The 21736-nt window shown below is 40.2% G+C and overlaps 1 protein-coding gene across 2 annotated transcripts in view; it reads left to right on the plus strand.

Annotated features, from left to right (window-relative positions):
- The window catches only part of lhfpl3 (LHFPL tetraspan subfamily member 3), a 54128-nt gene that overhangs the window by 26252 nt on the left and 6140 nt on the right, over positions 1-21736 (plus strand). The window lies entirely within an intron of this gene.

Here is a 21736-nt window from a genome sequence, read left to right on the forward strand (position 1 = left end):
AAACTCAACTGTTTAACTCTGGGGGAGTTGTAAAATGAGCCTATTTCCAAAAAAAGTGGATTATCCCTTAAACTAACTTGAACTCACCCAGCAAGATAATCTTCAAACTGTTATAATCAAATTAAGTACGTTTTTGCAGGCAAAAATAATTCAGTTGTCTATTGTCAATATTGTGTAGTGATGTATGAAGCACAGCTCACACTGAAGTCACTTGGTCAATGCAGTGAATTCGAGTGACCAGCTTGAACTTGCTGCAAAATCTGCAAGTGAAACTCCTGATCATGTAGTCTGGCTATCACCCTACCAAGGTCAATTTTTTAAGATTGAACATTAGTCTGGGGAGTCTGCTCTGCACTTTCTACTGCACAAGAGGCGTGATCAACGGACATAGTTCAAATGACTCTGTACGCAATTGGATAGACCTTCAACCAATCAGACCAACGATCTGGGTGACGCACTTTGCAGCGAAAACTCGAGGCAGGAAACGTTTCAACAAACGTGTTGGTTTGTAGCATTGATCAGCGGTTTGCAGAAGCAGCAATGGCATCGAGCGATTTTTGCAGGTTGAGCGAAAAAAAACATGAAAGTGAGTGGTATAACACCCACTCGAGCGATTTGTTTGCTAAACTAAAGAAGCCACTGAGCATCGTCGAGAGGTTAAAAGGAATTGGATTGGATTAAACCTGCCAATAGCGCGCCAGGTGGATAAGCCAGTTCGTGATTGGTCCCCGCAGATTTGTAACGGAAGCAGGATAGAAGAATGTACAGGTTTCCAGCCTGAGCTGCTGGGCGAAATCAAATCGCCAGCAGATCGTGCTGGGTTTACCCAGTCAACTGATCATGTGGATTCCTAGTAAAATGTTTAGATCTTGTCTGTGAAAATTTGCAGAACTATGGTAAATGTGACTGCACCTTTACTCTGAGTCTGCCTTGACAGTTGTTGACCAGAAAACTGAACATTGGAGACCATTTACTCCCCTTGTGGCAGCGATGAGAATGCAACACATACATGCAGAATGCAATGATTTGAGCCTAAAGCCCAATTTATACTTCTGCGTCGAACTCACGCCGTAGCTACGTCGTAGGCTGTGTGTAGCGCGCGTACCCTGACGTGCACCTCTCCAAAAATGTAACAACGCATCAATTCTACGCGGACGCAAGCGCTGTGATTGGTCTACTAGAACCCCTCCCTCGGGTTTCACATGCTCCCTCTGCATGTGTAATTGCGCGTCAACGCGGACAACGACGCAGAAGTATGAATGAAAACCAACGCGTAGTCTATAGCGTAGACTAGAGGCTCCGGTGTAGGTCCGACGCAGAACTATAAATCAGCCTTAAGAGGTAAGAAAACTGTAAGTGTTGATAAACAGAAGAGCATTTTAAACCTGTTTCTTTCCAAACCCACACAATGCCCTTCTTTTCAGTGCCCTTGTCAATCAATACACAAATAATGGATTGGGTTTGTCTGAGCCAGAGCAAAGGCCATTAGCAGGCGTATCAGTGTGCTGTCAGAATAAATAAGAAGGCTGATGCTGTGGTTGCAGAGAAATCTCTCTCCTGCTGGAGGCCCAAGAGCTGCTGTGGCTCAGATGAGAAGGATAACTTGACCTCTACGGTTAACACATTAAATCAAGCAGGCGGGACAAGACATTAAAGATCACTTTAGAAATAACCACGCAAAAGCGGATGGTACTGGATTTCGTCACATAGATTTTTGAAGAGCACGGCAAAAGCATTACATACAACATATTCAATGGACTTCTATCCACATGGCATTATTGTTATTTGCATAACATTAAAGTCGCGATGTATCGGAAGTAGCAACAAATCAATGTTTCCGTATTGTGACACACTAGGCTACATCTGTGTGAAACAAATTAGGGATGCACCAATTTGAAAATTTTGGCCGATACCAATAGCTCTTATTTTAACTCGATAACCGATAAATCTAAATAAATCCAAATTTTTATATAATTTTTGAGAGCTTGATTACAAAAACAAGTCTTACCATTAAAAGCCATGTCCCAAGTACACAATTACAATGTTCTCATTTTTATTTATGTAGCCTATATGACAGACTTGCACTTAACTGTATTTTCCTTTTTTGAAGTGATTCCAATCATATTTCAAGCAATTAAAGGGATAGTTCACTTTGAAATTAATTTTTGATATGTTTTAGCTTACCTCAAGGGCATCCAAGATGTAGGTGTCTTTGTTTCCGCAGTAGTTTCAATTTTGATATTTTTAGGTCAAACTGTTCTTGTCTGTCAGTCATATAATGCAGGTCAATGGTCACTGTCTCAAAACACAAGCACAGAGTCCAAATTAAAACAATTCCCCACGTCCAAATGAAACAATTCCCCATCATAAGTACACATTGATGGCCTAAGACACGAAACGAGCGGTTTGTGTGAGAAAACGAACAGTATTTATATCGTTGTTATCTCTTGAAAACAGCACACGTCCAAATGATCTGACGGCGCGGGCGGTTATAGATATATACATAGATGTCGCCTTGGCTACGGTTTCGTTCCAATGAACTGCAGTAGCGAAGGCGACATCTAGTGTATACATCTATACCCGCCAGCGGGCGGGTATAGATATATACACTAGATGTCGCTTGGCTACGGTTTCGTTCCAATGAACTGCAGTAGCCAAGGCGACATCTATGTATATATCTATAACCGCCCGCGCCGTCAGATCATTTGGACGTGTGCTGTTTTCAAGAGATAACAACGATATAAATACTGTTCGTTTTCTCACACAAACCGCTCGTTTCGTGTCTTAGGCCATCAATGTGTACTTATGATGGGGAATTGTTTCATTTGGACGATGGGGAATTGTTTTAATTTGGACTCTGTGCTTGTGTTTTGAGCCAGTGACCATCGACATGCATTATATGACTGACAGACAAGAACGGTTTGACCTAAAAATATCAAAATTGAAACTACTGCGGAAACAAAGACACCTACATCTTGGATGCCCTTGAGGTAAGCTAAAACATACCAAAATTTTATTTCAAAGTGAACTATCCCTTTAAAAACCATCATGGTGAACTGTGACATCTGTCTCAGCCCCAGGAAATAATCCATTATTTATCGGCTTTAATATATCGGCCAAATTTGCTTATTGGGCCGATAATGATAACATTAAAAATGAACATATATCGGCTGATATATCGTGCATCCCTAAAACAAATGTTTGAAAAAGAAAAAATGTAGGGCAGGGACTTTTATGCACCGGTTATTGATTGGACACAGACAGATCTGAATACGAACTTGAAGTGGATTGTAAAAAAAAATGGGCGGGGTTTAAGCAGACTAAATGATTGGAGACGTTCAGCATACGCCATCAGAGAGAAGTTTGTAGTTTCAGTGGAAGTCTTAACATTTCGATTAAACATTATGAGGTCAAAATATTTTCAAAATTAAACATATGCATGGATAAAATGTTCACAATAATAGAATTAAGATACATTTAGAAAATAGATTTGAATTTCCATTTCATGCTGAATTTAAATATGCCTTCTCAGAATAAAGCTCAATAGTGACCACTCAGTTTTTCTACTATCGTGATTTGTTGCTCCATTCAGTTTCTCCATAGGAATTAAAAACACCTTCAATGAAGAATTATGGTAGGTCTTTCTAGAATGGTTTATATGTTATTATCACTGACAATCTGTTTCTCTATGGAAAAAATCAGTGGAATTCTTTTCTTGACTTGCTTGAATGACAGATTTCCATGTACAAATTCTAGACTTTGCTTAGAAGGCCAACAGGACGATGAGAGCACACAGAATAATTGTATAAGCAGAACTGAATGGGCATCAGCAGATAGTGAAAGTCAAAGTAAAGTGTGTGCGATGCCAGTTTTGGAAAGTAAGGTCCCCCTGTGTATAGGTGCCTGGGGAGATACGCGTTTCAGTGGGAAGAGAAAACAGCACTTCGTGTTCTGAGCCCACTACTATCAGCACTTTCTACTTCCATCCCTCAAATATATGAAATGATCTTTATACGGTATGTGCATCAGTTTTTTTGAAAATGAAATAACATTCAAATGTATGTACTGAATTGATGACTGAGTTTGAGGATTTTTGTTTTCAAAAAAGTGGGCTTAATTAGCACCATAGTTATTTATTTGCTACCCTCACCTGATTGAGTCTTGAGACAAAATTTTCATGGAATATAAACCTTGACAAATATGTATGACTCTCGCTTACAGGCTTAACCTAATTAAAATTCAAGCTTGGAATGAATAATTTAAAGCCTCATAGATTATAGAAGATAATATGTATAATTAGGTGCACTGTGGTATAGTGTGTGGTGATTTCAACCTAGAGATTTTGCATTTTTCATGATGTACTACTTGGGAGGTTTAGAAAAGGACTCATAGTATAAAGATAAAAATAGAAATTGTTAATCTTCATACAGCAAATATCAAAACAAAAGTAATATTAACTCTTTCCCCGCCATTGACGGAATTTTCTGGCAATCCAAGTTTTCACTGTCATACGGTAATAGACGCTATTTCGAATCTTCTGAAAGAGTACAGAATCTCCAGATCAAAAAAACAGGTGTAGAAGAAGCGATAGAAGCATTTGCTGCATTTAAGTTAAAATTTGTATGCCCTTCCCTAGCTAACTTCCCTCTGTCTCGTTTACACAGATGTATGTAATTGTACGCAGCCCTTGCACATCTAAGCTAAGCTAAGCTATATACACACACATTATTATGAAGAATTCGTACCTACAACTTATTAATTTGGGGAAAGAGTTAATAAAGCAATGCATTTTGTATTTGTAAAGAGGTTGGGTTTAATTTTGCAGTGTGAGAAAATTTATTTGTGTATTGTTTCATAGTAAATAATGTTTGGTTTATTTAAAATGACAAAATATAATATTAATAATTAAACCCAATTAAACATCATTTTAAATACAGGACATATTTAAAATTCTATAAGTCATTGCTTTTGTGGTCACTGTTTTCTATAGTGTAAATGTTGTTGTTTCACCAGAAGTGCTTAAGAGATTTCTGGCTCGACTGCAATATTGTGCACAATGTATAATAATAGTTCTCATACTTGATGAACACTTTTTAAACCTCCCATGAAGATGCATTAGCACATGCAAATTAACAATGACTACCACAGTTGTAATTATGAAATGTAGCTGATGAGTTCTAATAATGCAAAAGCGGCCATGGTTATTACTTGCTGCATTAGCCACAGGTTTGTGACATGGCAAATGCAGAGGGAAACATTAGAAGGCTCCAGTTAATATCAGTAATAACTTGAATTATGGCTGGCAGTGCATAGAGAGATGCATTGGAGATTACATTCTAGAGACTTGAGCACGTTGAACTGACTACTTTCTATTCCATAGTTTTTCACTTAACAACAGTTACGTAAGTCCATTGCCGTGTCCATTGGCAATTCAGAGATATTTATATATAAGCTGTACCCTTTTGTTGAAAGCCCTGTGATAAATACACTAATATCTCACAAAAGTTTAGTTTTTAGTGGGACTAAATAAACTTTGGTCCTGACAGCACCTATTCAAACACTTAAAGGGTTAGTTCACCCAAAAATGAAAATTAGCCCATAACTTACTCACCCTCAAGCCATCCTAAGTACGTATATGACTTCCTTCTTTCATCCAAACACACAATCAGAGTTATATTAAAAAATATCCTGGCTCTTCCAAGCTTTATAATGGGAGTGAATAGTAAATGAGATTTTGAAGCCCAAAAAAGCACATCCATCCATCATAGAAGTAATCAGCTTTCTGAAGCGAAGTGATGCGTTTTTGGAAGAAAAATATCCATATTTATAACTTATAATCACTGGCTTCTGGTAACGGCCGTATGCGAGTCGAGTTGGAAGAGTGACCTCTGACCCCGATATATGACGTATTGACGAACGTGGAAAGCACAGAGGAAAGAGCAAAAAGTCTAAAACGAGAATTTTTAAATGTCGGAGGAGCTCGAGTTTGTTCCCCAGCCCTGTTTGTTTGAACCGCGAGAGGCATCTACTAAGCTTACGCTAATCGGGTCAACGGTCACTCTTCCGCCGGAACAAGACTTGCTTTAAGGCCAGTTCACGCTGCACCGTCAGACGGCAACAGACACTTAACGTTAGTTGGGTTTTGTTAAATCAGTGTGTTGGCGCTTGTTTTCTCCGATTGAACATGTTGAATCGGTGCTTGTCGGGTCGTGGAACATAGATATCATATAAAGGCTAGATGTCTCGTCCGCGCTGCTGGCCAATGGAGCTCGACATCCGCACACGGCGGCCATCTTACGACAGGGTGCTCGCTCACTCATAACATGGTGCATGTACTTTTAAATAACCATAACTTGCTCAATTTTCTACCGATTTTCAAACGGTTTGGTTTGTTATAAACGTCAGAGATGTAGCTATTATACTGCATACATATGAATAATTATGTTCAAAATGTTTAAGCATTCAGAATTATAGCCACGTTAATAACGTTTGTAAGAAACCAAACCGTTTGTAAATCCGTCCAGATTTCAGCGAGATAAGAGGATTTGTGTGCGTGCTGCTCACTCACCTTAATTCACAGAGCCCTGTCCTAAGATGGCCGCCGGTGATGCCGGAAGTGACTCCGCCTTAAGACATCTAGCCTTTATATGATATCTATGTCGTGGAATGTCTGAGAACGTACTGCAATCTGGTGATTGTCTGCATTGGTCGCCATCTGTCGGCGCAGCGTGAATTGGCCTTTAAAACACTTTGGACCTGCAGCTGACATACGGCTCGCTTTTCGCTCCGTTTTCCATTGCAGATAGTAACGTTACCTCCACAATAGTACCTGGTCGTCATAGCGACGCCGCAGGAAACTGCCGTGACTTAATCTTTTACGCGAGACACACCCGCTACCTACACACACAGGACAATGGAGGAAATCGAGTGTATGCTGTTTTTGGATGTTTTTGTTTTTGCTGTTTTTTATTCAGGATACTGCGTCTGGCGCGTGCAATGATGACGCAGTGAATAGTGACGATTCTCTCTGACCAATCAGCAGTCTGCCATGATTTCACGTCACATTTTAGTATCGCCTCAGCTCGCCTCAGCCCGCTTTAGAACCTCGCCGGAGGTGGTACGAAAAAAAGTACCTGGAAGCAGGTACAGGTACAACTTTTACACAGTGGAAAACCAAACAGAGCCGAGTCGAGTCGAGCCGAGCTGGTACTGTGTAGTGGAAAAGCGCCAATATAGAACCCATTCAAATAAACACCATCATAAAGGAGAGTCTCAGAATAAAACAAAATAAAAATTATGTAAGGCAGGCATAAACAGGATTTCATTAAAAAGAGAAGATAACTGTGTACATTTTCCAGTGATCATGGCAGCAGTAATGCATATAAATATGGGTATATATCCAGACATGTGGTGTAGTCAACCACAAACATTTTAATGAGGCAAAAAAGTGGCTGTATTGCAGTGGTGGAGTGATGATGTACAGCCCCAGTAAAGTATGCCAGAACTGCTGCGTCCTCCACAATCTAGCACTCAGAACCAACCTGACATATGGGAAACTGTGGGGTGCGAACTGCGCTCACCACAAATATTGTGGGTGCGTTTATCCATTTGTCCGTTGCATAATTCCTACACAGACAAGTACATGCAAATAAACAACGCTATCAGTGGGTGCAATTCAATGAATTCCCCCCCTCGGTTATCTCTCAGAGAGGCAGAGATAGCGCTCAACAGAGCTTTAGTGATTTTTCTCAGCCCAAGAACAGCCATGAGCATTTGCAAGAGAAAATGAACAGATAGAAAAGGACTTTAGAGAGAGAGTAATGAGAACAGAAAGAGGTGATAATGCAAAGACCAAGGACCTAACGACTGCAAAAAGAACAGTTGAAGTGGGAGAGAATAGACCATTTGAACAAGACAAGTGGTATGGGAATAAAGCATGGTGGGGAGTTAAAGAGGACAGAGGTGGTTGAAGGGATGAAAATGGACCACATCGCCCAGAATGAATGTAAAGCTTTATCTCATGAGTCCAGTGAAGTGATGAACTAGTCCAGTGGAAGTAAAGGCTGCCTGATCCTAAGAATGGATGGAGTTTATATTACTGAAGGTGTGGTCACATTAGTGATTTAATTTCTGCTAAATTTTGTGAGCAATATAAGGGCAATTGTCTTTTGTCAATAATGCAGCATCCATGAACCACCTCACACAGAAGTCACTTTCAAACAAAGCAGTCTTCAGCTTTCGGTATCAACCCACTGCAAGATCTGCATGGGGAAATCTTTCACCCCCACGTGAAATTCACAAACACGTGGATTCCAGTCTAAATGACTGGGTTTCGCCTGCAAAATTAGCCAACGACAGAAATGTGACCAGGCATATCAAAAACAAAGGATATTTTGAAGAATATTTCAACTGTTTTTTGTCCATAGGCATCAAGACAATATCACACCTCATTGACTTTCCTTATATGGACAATAATAATGACAGAATTCCCTTTAAGTACAGTGACTGAAGCTGCATTATTGATTACATTCTTGCTTTTGCTGTCAAGGGCAAGAACACTTCTTACATCATTTGTATTAAAGGTCATTCCTAGTGGCTTGTTTATTTGGGTTTCGACACAAGCGGGACACACGGTCTCAGACACACACGCGGACAGCTGACCTCCTCGAGCGCACGAAGCTTAGTTCGCATGCAGTCTGATACTTGAAAACCACCTCTCTGATAGTTGTCATGGAAACCGCACACTTCTCTGCCCTCCCCTTTTTCTGTGTGCATATGCAGTGTTGCACAATTAGTCTCGGTCGGATACGTACACGTGCCGAGCAGTGGGGGTCGAGTGGTTTTGTACATGTGAATGCGCTCGCTCCGAAGGGCTCGACAGAGGTGCCCCTTCTGGAATTACTTCAGTAGACCAATCAGGAGGTGGTCTCTGATACTAATCAGGTTTCCTGGCGCTATAACACCAATTAGAGCAAGGAGAACAGTGTTGCGGTCCTAACAAGAGCTGTGCTGCCATTCTATTTATCTTTCTTTTTTTCACTCTATAATTTAGGAAACATTGGAGGAAGAGCACATTACTGTTATTAAAGCCCCAAACATCTTGGGGTGGTGTGACGTGATGATTAAGCCACAGGGCTGGTTTGATTCCCGCAAGAAGCAAGGTCTGAAACATAACAATTGTGCACTTAGCCCCAGGAAATGATGCCTGTAACAAGTTCATGTATGCACTGTGTGAAGGTCACAGAAACTATTTTCATTGGCCCTAGTTGTTGTCACTATGAAATCCAATTCTTATTTTTGTATGGAATGCTGCAGCAATTATTATAAATGATTTTTCCATGCACATCTTCTTTTTTTTTTGCCATATGCCCTTGTAATCTTTAATCAAAATAACTTGTAGTGACATCTCTTCTCTTCTGTAATTATGTGTTTACTGGCGTGAGGGCGGGACAACCTGTCACTCACATGACATCACAGCAATAGTAAACCTCAACCATCTAATCAATTCCTGATAGACAAATCAAGTCCTGCTCTATACATTTTTGGATTTTACAAATGAACCATAAACAATTATTGCACATGCAACTGTGGAACAGTCCTTAACATTTACATATAAGGCTTAAGATAGTCCCAGACTAAAATGCATATTTGAGCTGTTTTAACTGAAAGCAACTTGAACTGACATATCTTAAAATATGTCCATGCCATTGTTTTGTCTCAACCAGTAATGTTTTCTTAACATTACTTTTTTTTTTAATCTACTTAAATGTCTTAAAAAGGCCTAATCTAAGCCCTGTCTGTGAAACCAGGGCTAACAGTTTACAGGCAGAAGACAATTAAGACGTTCTACTGACTCTGAAGAACACCAGGAGAAAGATGTCCAGGGTTCCTGATCATCTGCGTGAACATGATGGCATAGTCCTGCTGCAGGAGGCATGAGATGCCTGCAGATGTGAACAGAGCAGTGAAAACTGCAGTGTCTGTAATGTAAGACACCTAAGACAGCGTAACAGAGAGACAGGAAGGACAGCTGATTGTCCTCGCAGTGCCAAACCATGCCCCTTTCACACAGAGATTCTGGAAAATACACGGATTTTGATTTTGGTTCATTCACACTGCCAGTGATTTTCCGGAATCTGTGAGTGCGTTCACAAGCACCCCGTAAAGACACATGATGTCAGGATGTGTTGTAGAAAGACAAGTCTAATCTTCCGCTACGGCTCTTTCCATTGTAGTCGTGCACTTGGTGGATTTTCTTACGCAGCGTCTCAAGTTTACTAATGATCTGCGCTTTCGATCTCGAGAAACAACGCTCGAGCATTTTTTTCCGGATTCGGTCGTACACAAACGCATCGCGTACCGTTCCACAAAGCTGGCGAACGATCTCAGCCTCAGCGCGGATAGTAAGGAGCTCCCTGGTCTCTGCTTCATTCTAGTTTGCAGACATTTTTTCGTTCTTTCTTTGTTGATGACGAACTCAAACTTTCTTCTAAGAGCAACAAAATACCCTTTTACGGCATTGGTCCTGGCTTTTGTTCACACAGGGCACGTTGCGGGACTGATCCCAGCAATGTTACTAGGTCCCCATCCCGGCATCGATCCCGACATCAATCCCGGGACATGTTTGCGTTCACACAGAAGGCACTCTAGCAATTTTACGACAATTTCCCGGGATCAACGCGCTGACCCGTGTGAAAGGGGCTCATGTGTAACCATGTGTCCCCCAAAATGTGTTTGAGAGTCTCTGACTGACTGAAATTTGTTCTGTTTGTCTCAGTTGATGATTTAAAAAAAAAATGTTTATACAAATATTTACCCATTTACACAAGACATACACATACATATATAAATATACATATATATACACACACCGGCAAAGTGTGAAATCCTGGTATTGTATAGAATGCCTGATGGTTTTTGGCAAAAATACATTACCTAATTCTATACATGTTACCGGCAAAGTGTGTAATCCGGCATTCTATAGAATGCCTAGGTAATGTATAGAATTAGGTAATGTATTTTTGCCAAAAACCATCAGGCATTGTCTGTAATGTAAGACACCTAAGACAGCGTAACAGAGAGACAGGAAGGACAGCTGATTGTCCTCACAGTGCCAAACCATGCCCCTTTCACACAGAGATTCCGGAAAATACACAGATTTTGATTTTGGTTCATTCACACTGCCAGTGATATTTATATATATATATATATATATATATATATATATATATGTGGCTCGCATTGATCAGCCCTCTCTGCTCCCGTAGTAGAGCATCTAATCTGAGAGACAGAGCCAGCGCACACCAATTGCAGCACAGTGCAGCGAGGATAAAACGTTCTTAGGCTCTGCGCCACATCTGAGGAATATTAAAACAATCCCATCAGCCAACTTCAAACGCTCAAGCTCACATGGAGAAAGAAAAGAGGACACCCTTAGAATATTCAAAGAAACGCTCCCTCCTCTGAGTGCAGTCACACAGTCTGGGAAACCTGAGAGAAAGAGATTATCTCTGAATTTAGATGAGCTGTGTTAATACAACAGAACGCAGAGAGGGAAGCAAAGCTAGTGTCTGTCAAAGCAGTGAAGATGAGGACTGGGTTTGGCAGGACACACCGAGCATCACACGGACACTTCAATGAGCGCTTGACAGGGCTAAATAAACTCACATACTTGGGGCTCTGATTCAAAACTTATTGGTTTCCAACTGGGAAGAGGAAACCGCTATCATATAGTACTGCATGATTCTGCCAAATACACACACAACGTGCTGGTCGCTATCCAAATAGGCTTGTTATGCCAATCCGGCTTGTGTGGTTGAAATAAGTGCATCAGAACGATAAAAGAGGATTTTTCTCTTAATCTGTTTGCTTTTTCTTACTGTTTGTTAAGGGCTTGATGCGTGTCCTGTAGAGCTCATAGTGTTAGCGTCTCTCTCTCCTCTAGTTAAATCTGTATTTTGGCACGCTCATTTAGTTTCCGCCCACACTTTGCGTGTGTGCTTGTGTTTGCCAGTAATTAATTGGACCACCTGTTCCCAATCACCTTTACTGTTCCACCGCCCCCAAAGAATTATGGGATATGTAGTCTCCTGCTCTAGGGTATTGAGGTTACATGTGAACAAGACATTAAGCATAATGCACCGTATTTTTGGACATATGGGTAGATTTGTCCCATTATGTACATAAATTGCAATAATGCATAGAGCATACAAAGAGAAAGATGCTATTTTTGGAATGGAATATTAGTGTACTGCTTACTGAATATTGCACAGTATACAGTGTATACTGATATTTTAGAAATAGCATGTGAAACAGTAAGCATTTTTCAATGATAAATGTTTTAAGCAGTAGTATGCTAAGTTATTGTCACATGACCTTACTGCATTGCATGTTTATTTAAATGGAAACCAAAAAAAATTTTACACAACATTTTATGCGTTTCGTTCCGTTCATGTACACGACAACAGTGTTTTGGGGGCCTGAAAACGGGTTTCAAAGTGTAAGGGTTTTGAAAACGATGCCTTTACCTTCTCCATGTAAACAACAAAAATGGGAATTTGTGAAAACGGTGACGTCATGCACATGCATATTACGTGTTCGCGGGTGTGATTCTTGACAAAATGACATCGCCAACTACTGGCCTGGCATGCATAATGCAGATCCATGTGAACGGGATCGTTTGTCGTCTGTTTTTAGTATTATTGCCATGTTAACATACCAAAACATTTTTTTGCATTTTAGTTTAATTTTTTGCAAAAAATGTGTAATTCAATAAAACAAAATGAACAATCCAATCAAAATTCATTAAAAGTTATTTGGATTTTTATTTCTAGACTAATGTTTGAATAACAAAATGTACGATTTTACATTTCATAATTTTGTACCCAAAACTGAATGAAAATTGCAAAAGAATAACGTTTTTATTTCCAACATGATAAATCGACAGTGAATGTGGCATAGTCGTGACAGCAATGTTGCAAACTACAAAACATTTATTGTTGCATAACGCATTTGGTTTCACATGCTAAAATAAAAAATATACATATTTAACAGTATTCAGTGAATAGTTTGCGGTAGTAAATAGTAAGCAATGTAATATTCTAATAAGCATTAGCTAGCTAATCCATTATTGTGTTTAATAGTAGTTCTTAATTTGGAATCATATTTCATATTTGACGATTATTTCATAATCGACATTTCATATTTGGAATGTCTTATATGCAAATCATACATTCAATGCTGGTTTAGAATAACCTCTAAACAAACAAATCTTATATATAATAATACTGCTATCAAGCTTTGGGCACAGCATGCGGTGGTAGTATATTGCGCATTCTGACAAACGCAGATGGCATATGGTTGTTTCATGCATACAGAAAATTAGCATATGTGCACAGTATGCACACTTCATAATGCAGAAAAAAAATAAGAGTAGTATGGTAGTTTGCTTTCCGAAAATAGCCAAAGGGACAGCAGGTGGGATAAAAGAGCTTTCTGTGTCAGTTGTGCTACACTGACAGGCCTGGTTTGCCTGGGAGGGCGGAGTTAAGGAGCAATGCAGTCAATAACACACCCATCACTTATGAAACACCTCACAAGACTGTGAGCATCTCCATGACAACACAACTCACTCCAAAGAACTGGCAAGCGCTCAGAGCCGGCTCTCAGTTGCGGTGTGAATAATAACTCAGCCGCATCTCTTAGACTTTTCTTAGAGCCCCTTTATTTTTATGCAGTCTTAATTCAGAGGCTGCATTGTAACACATTTTCTTGTTTCTTTTTGCCATTTTAAAAGGGGTTATTAAACCATTGATATTTTTATAGCATTGCAATTAAAATTAAGTTACAAATGTATGTTTATGTGTGACCTTGAATATATCTATAATATCATTCTTTAGTTCTACTCTTACAGTTTCACACTACTGTTTGGTAATTTGCTGTATACTATATTTTACAATACAATGAGCTTGACTTGACCTTCCATACCCAGTATAATGATGCTTATCAGCCATGATTTTTAGCATTTCCTGTTTGTACCATTATTCCATCTGAATGCCAAAAAAACATTTTTCATCAAAATGTAAAAGGAACAAGTTGACTACTGGATTTCATCCACTCAATGAATTTAATATTTAATATGAAATTAATAAGTGAGGTCATGCGGCACACTTTGAAATTTAATGTGTGCAGTTTCACACAGTGTATACTCCGCAGTGCAGTTAGACCATGTTCCATTTGAAACATTTAGTTTGTCTACAGTTATATGTCTTATTTGTGTTTATCCACTGCAGACCAAAAACTCTTAGCGAAACCTAGTTCTGAAATAATCCACAGTGGAAGCCGCTGTCTTGAGGTTGAAAATGCAAGCCTGTGATATGCAACATATGCCACTGTCAAAGCAGAGAGGCACATCATTTGGAGTCCAGGTTTTAATTCACACAGTCACAGACAGATGTTTGTCTGAAGTTGGCTGAACCCAAATTTGTCTTGCGTCAGTTATGCGTGGAAGCGCAGCTTGCATCTACACAGATACCTACATGATGAGGTGAACGAATAGGGTAATAGACATAAATAGACTGGCATAGGATGATGGAAGGATGGAAAGAGGGTAGACAGACAGATAGATGAGGAATGAGGTGTGTAATAATCACTGTGTATTTAGTGTTGATGATTTTATATCTCAGAGATGCCTACATAAGCTTTGATACAAGCTCCCTCTGCTAAAAACCAACCATCCCAGGGAGACACGGGCCTGTAAATTTAATCTTCAATCATTTTTACTACTTACCTTGTCGCCCAAGGGAGCGCCAACAAATCTCCCACAATGTCCGTAACAGAGAGGCATTGATTCTGCAGCACTCCCACTGACGCATTTCCATCAACGTGATGAGACACATTCAGTGCCAAGCTGTAAAAATGGATTGAAATTAATCAATTCAGAGTTCTTGGATATGTGTAAATGTTGTACATATGCTAAAGTAGTTTGCGGTACTCAAACTTTTACCACCCAATATTGCGTTTGTCTGTGTGAATTTAGGAGTGCTTTGATTGCTTGCTCCGAACCCCAGTTTAGAACAACTTGGGTTGTATTGTGGATTGTGTTCATTCTGTGTTTTTTATTCTGAACCACGGTATGTTTTATTATCAAAGCAACAGCAAAATACATAGTGTTGCTAACCTCACTTTTTTTTACTTTTTTTTTTTTTTTTGGTTTTATAATGGCACTTGCATTTAATAAGAACTCGAGTGCATTTCAGCTGAAGGCAAGCAGAAACAGCGTTCACATCATCAAATTAACCGAATTCTGACATCAAACAAGCTCCAAAAGTGCTAGTGTGAAATGTGTGTTTTTAGCTACTTTGTTATCTACTATTAGGCAGCTTCCTAACTGTTTAAAGGTAACCTCATAAGTGACTGAATTTAAATGTTCTACAAAGACAGCAACTTACAATTAATTCCAGTAAAGTTTGATGTTAGCATGTTGCTAAGCTAACAATGCAATGCTCTAATACTGTGGTTTTCAGTCCTGGTCTTGGGAACCCACCGCTCTCTTATCTGACACACAGTTCAGTTGATGGAGCTCTCTCCTAACAGGCTGATGCTATATAAGTATTTGGTAAGGCAACATAATGTTGCTTTTTACCTTTTGGAACAGCGTGAGGAGCGCTGGTGTCCTAAAATGTTGTCTATAGGTAGGCAGCCCACTAGGTTTTGGAGAAGAGCTAGTGTCTCTGAAGCGCAGAGTTTTCCATTACCATGGATGCAATGGGGTGTTTTTTCCTCTCTGTATCACTCTTTTTCTCTTTTACTTCCATGCTTTCCCACCACTTAAAACCTTTACTGCAAGGAAAAACAACAAGCCGCCATTCTCAGGATGAAACACAAACCCTGAGGCTCTACTCTATTCCTGCCTTGACAATACATTAAGCAGCAAACAACGGCAGCTTAGCAAGAAAAGAGGCGAGGAGAGACATGAAGTCTTTCAACCTTGCATTATCTTCTCCTCTCTCCATCCATCTTGTCTCCTTCCCATATCGACTTTGGTGCTTCTTTCTTCTCCTCCCATTGGTGGGATGTAAAGACATTTTCAAACAAATGCCAAGTCAACTTTTCTTCTATCCTTCACTGCTAACTTGTATACAAATGTAAGGTTGAATACTTAAAGAAATAGTTCACCCAACAATGAAAATTCAAAGCCATTTGTAGTGGTGTCCAAAACCATAGTGGATGTTATTCAGTGCACTTATTCAATCCCACATTGCACTGCAATAACGAGTGTACCGACGATGTACGCTCAACAGCTGTCCGAATTCGCTCACTCTTTTTCATTCACTCCTTCAAGTGAACAGTATTAGTGGACTAAAGACTTTCACAACTGTCTTGAGTCTTTGGCTGAATCCAAAATCGCCCCCTAAACCCTCATTCACTATTCCCTACTTTACATTTACATTTACATTTATGCATTTGGTGTAGCTCAAACAGTAGAGCGTTGGCTCTACATTAGAGCGTAGAGCGTGGGTTTGATTCCCAGGGAAAGCAAGAACTGATAAGAATGTAAATGTGTACCTTGAAATGCAATACAAGTCGCTTTGGATAAAAGCATCTGCCAAATGCGTAAATGTAAAGTAGGAAATAGTGAATGAGGGTTTAGGGGGCGATTTTGGATTCAGCCGAAGACCCAAGACAGTTGTAAAAGTCGTCAGCTTTATTAAAGCCCATCCGGTGAACAAACACATCTTTGTGGAGCTGTGTGAAGATGAGGCGCACACCAGACCCTCCTCCTCCTCCATACCGAAGTGCGCTGGCTATCACGGGGCCAAGAGTCAGCTTGTTTAATTGAACAGAATGAAGAGCGCGGATGCAAACAAACTGGAATGCAAGAAAATCATTGACGCATTTGTGCATAAAGTGGAATTCATAAAGAGTAAACTGATGAAATGGGGTGTAAAACGCTTTCCATCTCTTCTTAAAGAGGCTGAGGGAAATTTACTTAAATCCTTGAGCAAAGAGTTTACGTCACATGGAACTGCTACAGGAAGAGATGAAGACACTATTTGATGAAGTTCATCAAATGCACATGGGTAATGGATCCAATCACCACAAAGGAGGAGGACGTGGATTATTTAGGAGCAGAGGATGAGCTCTTGGATGTTAAGACAAATTCTCTTCTTAAGAGATTCTTTACTGAATTTGAAGGAGGATTTTGGATGTTAAAATAGTGGTCTCCTGGAAAAAAAGTTGGGAACCACGGATATAGACTACATTTATGTAAATTCCCATTGCATGGAAAAGAGCAGCATGAACATTCTTCAAAACATCTCCTCTTGGAAACTACATTTCTCCCTTCTCATAGGAGATTGGAAAGACATGAAGGTGCGTAAATGATGATAAAAATGTAAATGTCTGGGTGAATAATTTCTGAAAGGGACAGCCTGTATATTTTAACACCCTGTGTTCTGGACACCACCTAATCCCCCCTGCAAGGGGCTTCATCGATCAATCGTTGGCTGAGATTACAGGATAGCATGGAAAATAGACATGCAGAGAAGAGGAAAGACTAAGGGCGTGGAGAAGGCTATCACAAATGTATCTTTCCTTGCGGAAGCATGTTCTCTCACACGCAGAATCCTCTGTGTTTATTTATAGCCTCTATCTACAAACACATCTCGGATGTGACACTCTCAGCATCTGCATTCAGAGCACTCTCACTGACCCAGATGCAGCATGAGTGCTCGCTGCCAGCAAAATCAAAGCCCTCACAATGCAGCCGCAGTCGAATCTATTAGAAAAGAGCTAGCGATAGTACAGAACCACGAGGTTGCCTTTCCCATAATCTATTCTGCTGCATCTATTACATAATAATAAGAGAAAATGGGATGAAAAAGACAACTTGTCTTTCATAAGATGGTTGAGATAAGGACAGCTCATTATCAGAGCTCAGCTGTGTGTGTCTCTTCGATAACATTGAAAGGTTTAGCTGAAGAGCTCCTCTTCATTAGTATGTGTGGTGCAGTGCTGCAGGCTCTGGAGAGGATGTGTAATGAGAGAAAATGCTGATGTTTTCAATTATTTATAAGCATTTCCCACATAATGTGCGTCTATGTCCATGAATACGGTCAGTTTTAAAGCAATACACTCAGCAACCTTTACTTCTGCGCTGCCATCAAACAGTTTTGCAAAAACAACTGTCTCTAAACAAGTTTCCTAAACATTTCGGCTACGTCTACAATAATCCGTTTTCGTTTCAAAACGCTCTCCGTCCACACTAGTTTTCAAGCGTTTTCCAAAAGTTTCTCATCTACACTGAAACGTCGGAAAATGCTAAATTCACCTTACTGTGCATGCATGCGTAAAACCTCATAAAAGCTCACTGACATGATACAGAAGGAACAGACATAAATAATATAAAGTTCTCATGCTTTTCTTTTGGCAGGATCATTTTATTCAGCAAAATATCTTGTCATTCACTGATGTGTCCAGGTCGCACTCAGTCACCATTAAATGGTCTAAAACGCAACTGCTCTTATGTTTTGCTGCAGGACAGCAATTGCGTGTACATTTTCTGTCATCTTTGTAGGACTGTGATATGAAGAGTGTACAAAGTAGTGATGGGGACGAGACCGCCTATGCCGAGTCCGAGTCAAGACCGAGTCTTTGAAGGGTCGAGTCCGAGTCGAGACCGAGTCCGTTGGTTTTCAAATTCAGTCGAGTCCGACCGAGTCAAGACCGAGTCTTTGAAGGGTCGAGTCCGAGTCGAGACCGAGTCTTTAGGAGTCGAGACCAAGACCATAAAAACATGTCAGTTTTCATATTCATGATTTAATATCACCCCAGTTAATAATCAACAGTTACAGTAGGCCTACAGACTAAGCTAGATTGGGAATTGTTTAGAGGAGCAGTCTTAACGTCTTAATATGGACTATGCTTTTACTATCATTAAAAAAATCCCTACCACATGCATCATCTTCTGCCTATTTTTCTAAACTGCTTAAACAATGCTGCTCTGTAATCAACATGTTAAGCCCACCCTAACTTTTTTAATCATAGTTAGGACATGCAGAGCAAATTAAAATTTTCTAGTGGAATGTATTCTAGTGGACTAGTGATGGGGACGAGACCGCCTATGCCGAGTCCGAGTCAAGACCGAGTCTTTGAAGGAACAAGTCCGAGTCGAGACCGAGAAAGCAGAAATCGGTCTCGAGACCGGACTCGAGTACTACATCACTAGTACAAAGTAACATACCTTTAGCAGAAATGTGAAGGTGAATGGCACACAACAGGCACAAAAAATAGCAGCATAAAACAAACATATCGTATTTATATGTTCAATATGCATCACATGACTAAACATGCATCATCGGTTTCAAACACCTCCATTTTCACAGTCCACACCGCAACGCGAAAACGGTGTTTTCAAATTTATCCGCTTGGGAAAGCGTTTTCAAAAAGCTCAGTTTTTGCAGGACAAAAACACTGTCTCAGTGTGGACGGAAGGCAAGAATGAAGAGAAAAATATGCGTTTTCAAACGAAAACGTAATAGTGTGGACAAGGCCTCATAGTCGGAAGTTGACAGAAGTCGTTGGAAGGCATGGAAATAAACCATTTGTTTTCTTTTTCTATTTCAATGAAATCTCACACTGAAATCTCATTGGTCCAAAATCCTGCTCGGATTAAACATCTAATATGTTCTGATTGCCGATAGTGTTGCGTCGTGCAGCATTTTCAATTTCAGTGTGCAAATTACTTGAAAACTTGCCAAGTCGCACCTGAATAGGACACGGTGTAACAGCCATAAGAACTTCTTAGACGATCACAAATGCAGGACGGCTGGTTACACGAGTGACAACCTTAGTTGCACTGCCATTAAAAGCCCCAAGGAGAAACCTGTGAACCCGCTAGAGTGACTGCAGTGAAAATAAACTGTGGACGCAGGGATGCGGGTGATTGGCTCTCAGCTTTAATGTGATGACCATTAGTCTGCTGATGGCTATTAGTATAATGATGATGAATGTCTTTTGAAGTTTTGCTTATTAGACACACAAGCCAATAGATTAAAGCAAGAGAGGTATAGGATGTAGGAAAAGGCTTTTAGTGACTGTTCATTTATCTAGCGATTTGTGTGACAAAGAAAACTAGGAGATGTGTTAATCATGCCCGATTCGTTTGGCAGGATCCGTATGTGAGCTTTTCTAACTCTGAGAATACCACTTTTCTTCCTACTCGCAGCTGTTTAAGTTTCTTTTTCTCTTCTTTTTTTGACTGTACTAAAACATTTGGTTTGATTGCTTCTACTGTCCTCCTAATTTGTAAGTCACTTTGGATAAAAGCATCTGCTAAATGATAAAATGTAAATGTAAAACTGTCTTCCATTCAACCAGATATGCTGCTTTCAAGTCCTGCTGGGAAGTTCCTTTTTTATGGGTTCTGACGTTGTAATTACTACATGATGTGCATTTAAGTGATTTTGGTTGGAATAAACAGTTGGGCAATTTCATAGTTTCTTTCTCTTTTCACGTTCTTGCAATGGCAGGAAGCTTTTTGTCACTAAAGGCACATAATGAAAAGCAAAAGATGTAACTGATGCTTTGTTTATTTACCATTTTCTCATTGCCACAGAAAATTATGTGAACAGTAGCTTGGTCAAAAAAGACCGTCGCCTCAAACTAGCTAAATGAGTCAAACTCGCAGGCAGGTGTGTTGGAGCTAAACTCTGCAGGACGGTGGCGCTCTAGGAGCAGGATTGGAGACCCCAGGACAATCCTGGGTGTGTCCTTGCCTACGGCAGCTGGCATAGTCCATTACAGGACTAACTCACTCTCATACTCACTCATACTTACAGGCAATTTATTGTCTCCAATTCACCTATCCTGCATTCCTTTATTTTTATTGTTGGGGCAACCGGAGCACCCAGAAAAAAATCCACGCCAACACTCAAACTCCGAGACTAACGGGGGCTTCTTGATGTGAGGTGACAGTGTCCCTGTCCCAAATGGCACACTTCATTTGCACTTTTTGTCTTGTGAACTTACAATGGCTGCCGCCATGCGTGTGTCAGTTAAGTCCATGAGACCTTAGGGTGTCCCATATTTTCAATTTCAAAAGGGTGCTCGCGAACGCCCCCTTTGCGGTCGATATGTGCCTTCGATGCCCACTTTTGCCAAGTCCGCACTGAAGCGAGCTCCGCAGCAGACTTCTTCTCGACAGTCAAAGCGGCGTTACGGCACGAAAGTGTGGACTTGTAGAAAGACCGCGAGTGTTTAGGGTGCCATTTGGGACAGGGCCAGTGTTACCCACAATGTTTGTACTCAATTGCACCCAATACTTTAACACATCCTCAACTTAAAGTCAGGTCCCCAAAAAAAAATATCCCATTGTGGTGTCTGTCTTGTCTCCTAAGTAAGATTAAGCCTAGCATCAAATGCTGCGTTCACGCCATGTCATAATTACCGTAAGCTTGCTTTAAAATCGCTCTCTCGGTACTTTGATGTCATACACCAATCGGTCTGCACAGTGTCGCTTCAAGACGAACACACCTTATATCTGCAGTGGTCAGATGGTACAGCGGCCACATTGTACAAGTCATAGCCCTCAGAAAAGTATGTGTTCACACTTTGTAATTACAAGTTCTAAATCATTTTGGTAATCACGACATGGCGTGAACGCACCTCAAGTCTTTTGTCGTGTAACTGAAGAGAAGCCCTGATAACATTATAAATGATTCCTCTTGTGTAACGG

This window comes from Rutilus rutilus (genome assembly GCF_951802725.1).
Source record: "Rutilus rutilus genome assembly, chromosome: 4".
Classification (NCBI taxonomy): domain Eukaryota; kingdom Metazoa; phylum Chordata; class Actinopteri; order Cypriniformes; family Leuciscidae; genus Rutilus; species Rutilus rutilus.